Below are 10,875 nucleotides of genomic sequence, written 5' to 3'. Positions count from 1 at the left end.
TATAAAGTGCCTACAGCCTGTCCAATTTTATTATGTTAGGCCTTTGAAGCCTGTCTGCGGTCCCTCCTTCCACTAGGCCTCCACTGACCTGTGTACTGCTGCCCGTGTACCCCTGGAACCAATTATAAAGTGCCTACAGCCTGTCCAATGTTCGAAGCCTGTCTGCGGCCCGTTCTTTCTACTACTACTACACTGACCAGTCTACTGCTGCCTGTGTACCCCTGGAACCTATTTAAAAGTGCCTACAGCCCAATATTTTTTTATGTTAGGCCTTCGAAGCCTGTCTGCGGCCCGTTCTTTCTACTACTACTACACTGACCAGTCTACTGCTGCCCGTGTACCCCTGGAACCAATGTTAAAGTGCCTACAGCCCAATATTTTTTATGTTAGGCCTTCGAAGCCTGTCTGCGGCCCGTTCTTTCTACTACTCCTACACTGACCAGACCACTGCTGCCCGTGTACCCCTGGAACCAATGTTAAAGTGCCTACAGCCCAATATCTTTTTATGTTAGGCCTTTGAAGGCTGTCTGCGGCCCGTTCTTTCTACTACTCCTCCACTGACCAGACCACAGCTGCCCGTGTACCCCTGGAACCTATTTTAAATTGCATAGAGCATCCTTTTTTTAATAGTAGGCGTACAAAGTCTGTCTGCGGTCCACTATTGAAATTGTCCTCCACTGCCCAGAGCAATGCTGCCTGTGTACCCCTGTAACCTTTTTTAAGCTGCAGTGAGCCACATTTTTGGTTTAAGGCCTACTACCTGTGTCTGTCTGCGCCACTCAATACAGCTGTGTTCCTTTGAAAAAAGCTGAGCGTCAATAGTCTTGTTTTCAGCCTCTAGGAATTTTAAAACTGCATTGGGGCTACAACTTTGGTAGTGCCTACTAACGGTGTCTGCCGCCCCAAGGTGTGCCCCAGGTTTCGTCCACATTGCTTCGATCTTCCTACTCTCGTTTAGTAGTTGTTGGAAACTACACTGCATTAGGCCTACAAATTGGGTATGGGGTGTAGAGAGACGGTGTGTTACACTCCAAGGTGTTCCCCAGGTTTCGTCCACATTGCTTCGATCTTCCTACTCTCGTTTAGTAGTTGGTGAAAACTACACTGCATAAGGCCTACAAATTGGGTATGGGGTGTAGAGACGGTGTGTTCAACTCCAAGGTGTTCCCCAGGTTTCCTCTCCATTGCTTCAATCTTAATGCTCTCGTTTAGCACTTGTTGGAAACTACACTGCATTAGGCCTACAAATTGGGTATGGGGTGTAGAGAGACAGTGTGTTACACTCCAAGGTGTTCCCCAGGTATCGTCCACATTGCTTCGATCTTCCTACTCTCGTTTAGTAGTTGGTGAAAACTACACTGCATAAGGCCTACAAATTGGGTATGGGGTGTAGAGACGGTGAGTTCAACTCCAAGGTGTTCCCCAGGTTTCCTCTCCATTGCTTCAATCTTAATGCTCTCGTTTAGTAGTTGTTGGAAACTACACTGCATTAGGCCTACAAATTGGGTATGGGGTGTAGAGAGACGGTGTGTTACACTCCAATGTGTTCCCCAGGTTTCTTCTCCATTGCTTCAATCTTAATGCTCTCGTTTAGTAGTTGTTGGAAACTACACTGCATTAGGCCTACACATTTGGTATGGGGTGTAGAGACGGTGTGTTCCACTCCAAGGTGTTCCCCCAGGTTTCCTCTCCATTGCTTCAATCTTAATGCTCTCGTTTAGTAGTTGTTGGAAACTACACTGCATTAGGCCTACAAATTGGGTATGGGGTGTAGAGAGACTGTGTGTTACACTCCAAGGTGTTCCCCAGGTTTCCTCTCCATTGCTTCAATCTTAATGCTCTCGTTTAGTAGTTGTTGGAAACTACACTGCATTAGGCCTACAAATTGGGTATGGGGTGTAAAGAGACGGTGTGTTACACTCCAAGGTGTTCCCCAGGTTTCGTCCACATTGATTCGATCTTCCTACTCTCGTTTAGCAGTTGGTGAAAACTACACTGCATAAGGCCTACAAATTGGGTATGGGGTGTAGAGACGGTGTGTTCAACTCCAAGGTGTTCCCCAGGTTTCCTCTCCATTGCTTCAATCTTAATGCTCTCGTTTAGTAGTTGTTGGAAACTACACTGCATTAGGCCTACAAATTGGGTATGGGGTGTATAGAGACGGTGTGTTACACTCCAAGGTGTTCCCCAGGTTTCCTCTCCATTGCTTCAATCTTAATGCTCTCGTTTAGTAGTTGTTGGAAACTACACTGCATTAGGCCTACACATTTGGTATGGGGTGTAGAGACGGTGTGTTCCACTCCAAGGTGTTCCCCAGGTTTCCTCTCCATTGCTTCAATCTTAATGCTCTCGTTTAGTAGTTGTTGGAAACTACACTGCATTAGGCCTACAAATTGGGTATGGGGTGTAGAGAGACGGTGTGTTCAACTCCAAGGTGTTCCCCAGGTTTCCTCTCCATTGCTTCAATCTTAATGCTCTCGTTTAGTAGTTGTTGGAAACTACACCGCATTAGGCCTACACATTTGGTATGGGGTGTAGAGACGGTGTGTTCCACTCCAAGGTGTTCCCCAGGTTTCCTCTCCATTGCTTCAATCTTAATGCTCTCGTTTAGTAGTTGTTGGAAACTACACTGCATTAGGCCTACAAATTGGGTATGGGGTGTAGAGAGACGGTGTGTTCCACTCCAAGGTGTTCCCCAGGTTTCCTCTCCATTGCTTCAATCTTAATGCTCTCGTTTAGTAGTTGTTGGAAACTACACTGCATTAGGCCTACAAATTGGGTATGGGGTGTAGAGAGACGGTGTGTTCAACTCCAAGGTGTTCCCCAGGTTTCCTCTCCATTGCTTCAATCTTAATGCTCTTGTTTAGTAGTTGTTGGAAACTACCCTGCATTAGGCCTACAAATTGGGTATGGGGTGTAGATAGACGGTGTGTTCCACTCCAAGGTGTTCCCCAGGTTTCCTCTCCATTGCTTCAATCTTAATGCTCTCGTTTAGTAGTTGTTGGAAACTACACTGCATTAGGCCTACAAATTGGGTATGGGGTGTAGAGAGACGGTGTGTTACACTCCAAGGTGTTCCCCAGATTTCCTCTCCATTGCTTCAATCTTAATGCTCTCGTTTAGTAGTTGTTGGAAACTACACTGCATTAGGCCTACACATTTGGTATGGGGTGTAGAGACGGTGTGTTCCACTCCAAGGTGTGCCCCAGGTTTCCTCTCCATTGCTTCAATCTTAATGCTCTCGTTTAGTAGTTGTTGGAAACTACACTGCATTAGGCCTACAAATTGGGTATGGGGTGTAGAGAGACGGTGTGTTCAACTCCAAGGTGTTCCCCAGGTTTCCTCTCCATTGCTTCAATCTTAATGCTCTCGTTTAGTAGTTGTTGGAAACTACACTGCATTAGGCCTACAAATTGGGTATGGGGTGTAGAGAGACGGTGTGTTACACTCCAAGGTGTTCCCCAGGTTTCCTCTCCATTGCTTCAATCTTAATGCTCTCGTTTAGTAGTTGTTGGAAACTACACTGCATTAGGCCTACAAATTGGGTATGGGGTGTAGAGAGATGGTGTGTTCAACTCCAAGGTGTTCCCCAGATTTCCTCTCCATTGCTTCAATCTTAATGCTCTCGTTTAGTAGTTGTTGGAAACTACACTGCATTAGGCCTACACATATGGTATGGGGTGTAGAGATGGTGTGTTCCACTCCAAGGTGTTCCCCAGGTTTCCATTCCATTGCTTCAATTTTAATGCTCTCGTTTAGTAGTTGTTGGAAACTACACTGCATTAGGCCTACAAATTAGGTATGGGGTGTAGAGAGACGGTGTGTTACACTCCAAGGTGTTCCCCAGGTTTCGTCCACATTGCTTCGATCTTCCTACTCTCGTTTAGTAGTTGGTGAAAACTACACTGCATAAGGCCTACAAATTGGGTATGGGTTGTAGAGACGGTGTGTTCAACTCCAAGGTGTTCCCCAGGTTTCCTCTCCATTGCTTTAATCTTAATGCTCTCGTTTTGTAGTTGTTGGAAACTACACTGCATTAGGCCTTCACATTTGGTATGGGGTGTAGAGACGGTGTGTTCCACTCCAAGGTGTTCCCCAGGTTTCCTCTCCATTGCTTCAATCTTAATGCTCTCGTTTAGTAGTTGTTGGAAACTACACTGCATTAGGCCTACAAATTGGGTATGGGGTGTAGAGAGACAATGTGTTCCACTCCAAGGTGTTCCCCAGGTTTCCTCTCCATTGCTTCAATCTTAATGCTCTCGTTTAGTAGTTGTTGGAAACTACACTGCATTAGGCCTACACATTTGGTATGGGGTGTAGAGACGGTGTGTTCCACTCCAAGGTGTTCCCCAGGTTTCCTCTCCATTGCTTCAATCTTAATGCTCTCGTTTAGTAGTTGTTGGAAACTACACTGCATTAGGCCTACAAATTGGGTATGGGGTGTAAAGAGACGGTGTGTTACACTCCAAGGTGTTCCCCAGGTTTCCTCTCCATTGCTTCAATCTTAATGCTCTCGTTTAGTAGTTGTTGGAAACTACACTGCATTAGGCCTACACATTTGGTATGGGGTGTAGAGACGGTGTGTTCCACTCCAAGGTGTTCCCCAGGTTTCTTCTCCATTGCTTCAATCTTAATGCTCTCGTTTAGTAGTTGTTGGAAACTACAGTGCATTAGGCCTACAAATTGGGTATGGGGTGTAGAGAGACGGTGTGTTCAACTCCAAGGTGTTCCCCAGGTTTCCTCTCCATTGCTTCAATCTTAATGCTCTCGTTTAGTAGTTGTTGGAAACTACACTGCATTAGGCCTACAAATTGGGTATGGGGTGTAGAGAGACGGTGTGTTCCACTCCAAGGTGTTCCCCAGGTTTCCTCTCCATTGCTTCAATCTTAATGCTCTCGTTTAGTAGTTGTTGGAAACTACACTGCATTAGGCCTACAAATTGGGTATGGGGTGTAGAGAGACGGTGTGTTCAATTCCAAGGTGTTCCCCAGGTTTCCTCTCCATTGCTTCAATCGTAATGCTCTCGTTTAGTAGTTGGTGAAAACTACTCTGCATAAGGCCTACAAATTGGGTATGGGGTGTAGAGACGGTGTGTTCAACTCCAAGGTGTTCCCCAGGTTTCCTCTCCATTGCTTCAATCTTAATGCTCTCGTTTAGTAGTTGTTGGAAACTACACTGCATTAGGCCTACAAATTGGGTATGGGGTGTGGAGACGGTGTCTTCCACTCCAAGGTGTTCTCCAGGTTGCCTTTCCTGAGCTTCTATCTTCAGGCTCTTGTTAATTAGTGGTTAAATGGAACAACTGCATTTGGCGTACTAGTTGGTTTGGGGCCTACTAACAGTGTCTGCCGCTCCTTGCTGTGTTCCTGGTTTCCTGTCCTGAAATTCCATTTTCAGGCTCTCGTTAAGTAGTTGTTAATGTTAGACTGCATTTGGCCTACTAGTTGGGTTGGGGCCTACTATTGGTGTCTGCCACTCCTTGCTGTTCTCCTCCACTGAACAAAGCTGTGCCGCCTGTTTACTACGGTTGCCAATTTTGAACTGCATTTCGACTACTTACTGATTTGGGCCTACTCTCTGTGTCAGCCTCTCATTCCAGTTGTCCTCCACTGCAATGCCCCCTGGTTAGTACTGTGTTACCCATTTTGAACTGCATTTAGCCAACTTTATTCTTTGGGCCTATATCTGTGTTTCCTCCTCATCCTGCCCATTGCCCAGCCAGTGATAGATGAGTCTGCTGGTACATTGACCCATAACGCAACATTCCCCGTGCACGCTACACAACAAGATTGTGACCCTGCTGAAAGTCAGGTTCCTCTTCCCGCATACCATACCACCTTACACGGGGACAAAGAGGAAGGTGCAGATGAAAGTGCAGGTTCCTTCATGAGGTGAGGGGAGGAATACTAGTTGGCGACGTCACTGGCACAGGGCCTCTCATAGTACGCAAAAGTGTTGCTGCCGGTGGGAGGCGCCCCCGCCGTGCAAGCACACCGCTGTACTTTGAGGGGCCCTGTGCCAGTGCCAATGCCAACGAGTGGGCCCCCCTTGCTTGCTCAGGATCACAGCACTTGCAAAGTTGAAATACTTACCTCTCCCTGCTCCACTGCCGTGACGTGGTCCAGATTTCCTGGGCCCACTAATTACTTGAACCAGCCCTACCCCCCACAACTTTAGCCAAATGACCCCCAATTTCAAATGCCTTCCAATTATTATAAGGTAAATTACGATTGACAAGCTTCTGTAACAAGAATGGATGTTTTTGCCATTAAAATGGGCAGTGTAGGTGTTTTCCTGGCCTCCACTCACTGCCAACTATGCTCCCCCATTGACTTGCATTGGGTTTCGTGTTTCGGTCGATACCCGACTTTTCGCGATAATCGGCCGATTCCACTCGACTCAACTTCTAAGATAGTCGGGTTTCGCGAAACACGGCTCGACTCTAAAAAGGTCAAGGTCGCTCAACCCTAATTGGGACAAAGTAAAAAGTAAAAAAAAAGTTAAAGACAAATTTAAATAATTGTAAAAATATAAAAAAAAATATCCAAAATAATAAGAACAAAAATCTAAACATATTGTATCTAGAAATAAATATTTGAAAAAAAAAAATATAACCAATAAATGTACACATATTTGGTATCGCTGCGTCCGCAATGACCCGACCTATAAAAATGTCCCATTAGTTTACCCCTTTAGTGAACATCATAAAAAAAATAAAAATACAAGGCAAAAAAAAGTTCTTTATCATCATACTGCAGAACAAAAAGTGGAGTAAAACGCGATAAAAAAGATGGATATAAATAAACATGGTACCGCTTAACCCAGTGGTCCCCAACTACAGGCCTCGAGGGCCGCCAACAGTGCAGGTTTTCAGGATTTCCTTAGTATTGCACAGGGGTTGGAATCATCACCTGTGCAGATGATCACATTACCACCAATGCAATACTAAAGAAATCCTGAAAACCTGCACTGTTGGCGGCCCTCGAGGCCTGGAGTTGGGGACCCCTGGCTTAACCCATAAGTGATGGAGCCAATTTGCAGCTGAATGACCAGGCCAATTGTTACTCTGGAACACTTTCCTGCTGATCATGAGTCTGTTTTTCATGACATATTGTACTTCATGTTAGTGGTAAAATTTCTTCGATATTACTTGCATTTATTTAAGAAAAAAATGGAAATACGGCAAAACGTTTTACAATTTAGCAATTTTAAAACTTTGAATTTTTATGCCCTTAAATCAGAGAGATATGTCACATTTAACCCCTTAAGCCCCAAGGGTGGTTTGCACGCTAATGACCGGGCCAATTTTTACAATTCTGCAAACAGATACAGAAAAGACAGGCTAACGGAGCGCCAGGCTGGTGGTCAGGGGAGATGTTGATTGAGAAAGGTCCTGCCAGGTGCCTCAGGAGAGGAATAAACAGTGAGTTGCAAAATACTCCGGTCACATGGAAGCGCACAGGACACAGATGAAAGGATTAAAAGTTTCTTTGTTTATTGAAATCCACAACGCGTTTCGACGGAACAGCTCCGTCTTCATCATGATACTGGTACCCGATGAAGACGGAGCTGTTCCGTCGAAATGCGTTGTGAATTTCAATAAACAAAGAAACTTTTAATCCTTTCATCTGTGTCCTGTGCGCTTCCATGTGACCGGAGTATTTTGCAACTCACAATTTTTACAATTCTGACTTCTGTCCCTTTATGAGGTTATAACTCTGGAACGCTTCAACGGATCCTGATGATTCTGACACTGTTTGCTCATGACAAATTGTACTTCATGATAGTGGTAAAATTTCTTCGATAAGACTTGCGTTTATTTGTGAATAATATGGAAATTTGGCGAAAATTTTGAAAATTTTGCAATTTTCCAACTTTGAATTTTTATGCCCTTAAATCACAGAGATATGTCACACAAAATACTTAATAAGTAACATTTACCACATGTCTACATTTCATCAGCACAATTTTGGAACCAAAATTTTTTTGTTAGGGAGTTATAAGGTTTAAAAATTGACCAGCAATTTCTAATTTTTACAACACCATTTTTTAGGGACCACATTTAATTTGAAGTCATTTTGAGGGGTCTACATGATACAAAATAACCAAGTGTGACACCATTCTAAAAATTGCACCCCTTAAAGTGCTCAAACCCTCATTTAAGAACTTTATTAACCCTTCAGGTGTTTCACAGGAATTTTTGGAATGTTTAAATAAAAATGAACATGTAACTTTTTTTCACACAAAATTTACTTCAGCTCCAATTTGTTTTATTTTACCAAGGGTAACAGGAGAAAATGGACCCCAAAAGTTGTTGTATAATTTGTCTTGAGTACGCCGATTCCCCATATGTGGGGGTAAACCACTGTTTGGGCGCATGGCAGAGCTCGGGAAGGGAAGGAGTGTCATTTGGAATGCAGACTTAGATGGATTGGTCTGCAGGAGTCAACTTGCCTTTGCAGAGCTACTGATGTAACAAAGCAGTAGAAACCCCCCACAAGTGACCCCATATTGGAAACTAGACCCCCAAGGAACTTATCAAGATGTGTTGTGAGAACTTGAACACCCAAGTATTTCATTACAGTTTATAACGCAGAGTGATGAAAACAAAAAATCATTTTTTCCCACAAAAAATGTTTTTTTAGCCCCCCCAATTTTTATTTTCCCAAGGGTAACAAGAGAAATTGGACCCCAAAAGTAGTTGTCCAATTTGTGCTGAGTACACTGATATACCATATGTTGGGGTAAAACCCTGTTTGGACGCACGGGAGAGTTCGGAAGGGAAGGAGCATGGTTTTACTTTTTCAATGCAGAATTGGCTGGAATTGAGATCGAACGCCATGTCGCGTTTGGAGAGCCTCTGATGTGCCTAAACAGTGGAAACCCCCAATTCTAACTGAAACCCTAACCCTAGCCCCAACCCTAACCCTAGTCCCAACTTTAACCCTAACCCTAGCCAAAACCCTAGCCCTAACCCTAACCCTAGCCCTAACCCTAACACTAGCCCTAACCCTAACCGTGGAACTAACCCTAGCCCTAACCCTAACCCTAGTCCTAACCCTAACTCTAGCCCTAACCATAGCCCTAACCCTAGCATTAACCCTACTCCTAACCCCACTGCTAACCCTAGCCGTAACCATAACCCTAGCCCTAGCCCTAACCCTAACCCTAACCCTAGCTCCAATCCTAACCCTAGCCCTAGCCCTAGTGCTAGCCCTAACCCTAGCCTTAACCCTAGAACTAACCCTGTTATGACCTGGTGGTTAGGAGCAACTGACCTGATAGTTAAACTCATACAGGACGAGCTCTGGGATGTGGAAGCTCTGCTGACCGCAAGCCCTAATCCTATCACACACACTAAAAATAGCCGTGGAGCGCTCCTGACGCTCCCTAGGTGCCTCGTCACAGCCTCAGAGCTAGCTAGCCCTAGAGATAGAAAATAAAGCCTACCTTGCCTCAGATAAATTCCCCAAAGGAATAGGCAGCCCCCCACATATAATGACTGTGAGAAAAGATGAAAGTCACAAACGCAGAAATGAAATAGGTTTCAGCAAAGAGAGGCCAGACTTACTAAATAGACAGAGGATAGGAAAGGAATCTTTGCGGTCAGCACAAAAACCTACAAAAGACCACGCAGAGTGTGCAAAAAAGACCTCCGCACCGACTCACGGTGCGGGGGGGGCCACTCTGCATCCCAGAGCTTCCAGCTAGCAAGACAAAATCAGGATAACCAGCTGGACAAAGAAACAATGAACAAAAATAACAATAAGGAACTTAGCTTCTGCAGGAGAAGACAGGTCACCAGGCAGATCCAGGAGCGAACTGAACCAATGCTAAAACATTGACAGCTGGCATGGAGTAACGATCTGAGTGGAGTTAAATAGAGAAGCCAACCAAAGGATAAACCACGTCACCTGTGTAAGGAACCTCAGAAGCAGCGGCTTCACTCATAGCCACCAGAGGGAGCCCATAGACAGAACTCGCCGAAGTACCATTCACGACCACAGGAGGGAGTTCGACAACAGAATTCACAACATAACCCTTACCCTAGCCCTAACCCTAATGAGAAAATGGAAATAAATACATTTTTTTAATTTTATTATTTTTCCCCTAACTAAGGGGGTGATGAAGGGGGGGTTTGATTTACTATTTATAGAATTTTTTTACCGGATTTTTATGATTGGCAGCCGTCACACACTAAAAGACGCTTTTCATTGCAAAAAATAGTTTTTGAGTCTCAACATTTTGAGAGCTATAATTTTTCTATATTTTGGTCCACAAAGTCATGTGAGGTCTTGTTTTTTGCGGGATGAGTTGACGTTTTTATTGGTAACATTTTTGGGAACGTGACATTTTTTGATCGCTTTTTATTTTTGTGAGGCAGAATGACCAAAAACCAGCTACTCATGAAATTCTTTTGGGGGGGGCACTTATACTGTTCCACTTTTGGTAAACTTGATAAAGCAGTTTTATTCTTCCGGTCAGTACGATTACAGCGATACCTCATTTATATCATTTTTTATGCTTCGGCGCTCTTACACGATAAAATTATTTTATAGAAAAAATAATTATTTTTGCATCGCTTTATTCTGAGGACTATAACTTTTTTATTTTTCACTGATGATGCTGTATGGCAGCTTGTTTCTTGTGGGACAAGATGACATTTTCAGCAGTACCATGGTTATTTATATCCGTCTTTTTGATCGCGTGTTATTCCACTTTTTGTTCAGCGGTATGATAATAAAGCGTTGTTTTTTGCCTCGTTTTTCTTTTTCTTTTACCACGTTCACTGAAGGGGTTAACTAGTGGGACAGTTTTATAGGTGAGGTCGTTTTGGACGCAGCAATACTAAATATGTGTACTTTTATTTTTTTA

This window comes from Ranitomeya imitator, chromosome 10 (genome assembly GCF_032444005.1).
Source record: "Ranitomeya imitator isolate aRanImi1 chromosome 10, aRanImi1.pri, whole genome shotgun sequence".
In the NCBI taxonomy this organism is placed as follows: domain Eukaryota; kingdom Metazoa; phylum Chordata; class Amphibia; order Anura; family Dendrobatidae; genus Ranitomeya; species Ranitomeya imitator.
The sequence above is the reverse complement of the archived record's forward strand: the minus strand, read 5'-3'. Positions refer to the sequence as shown.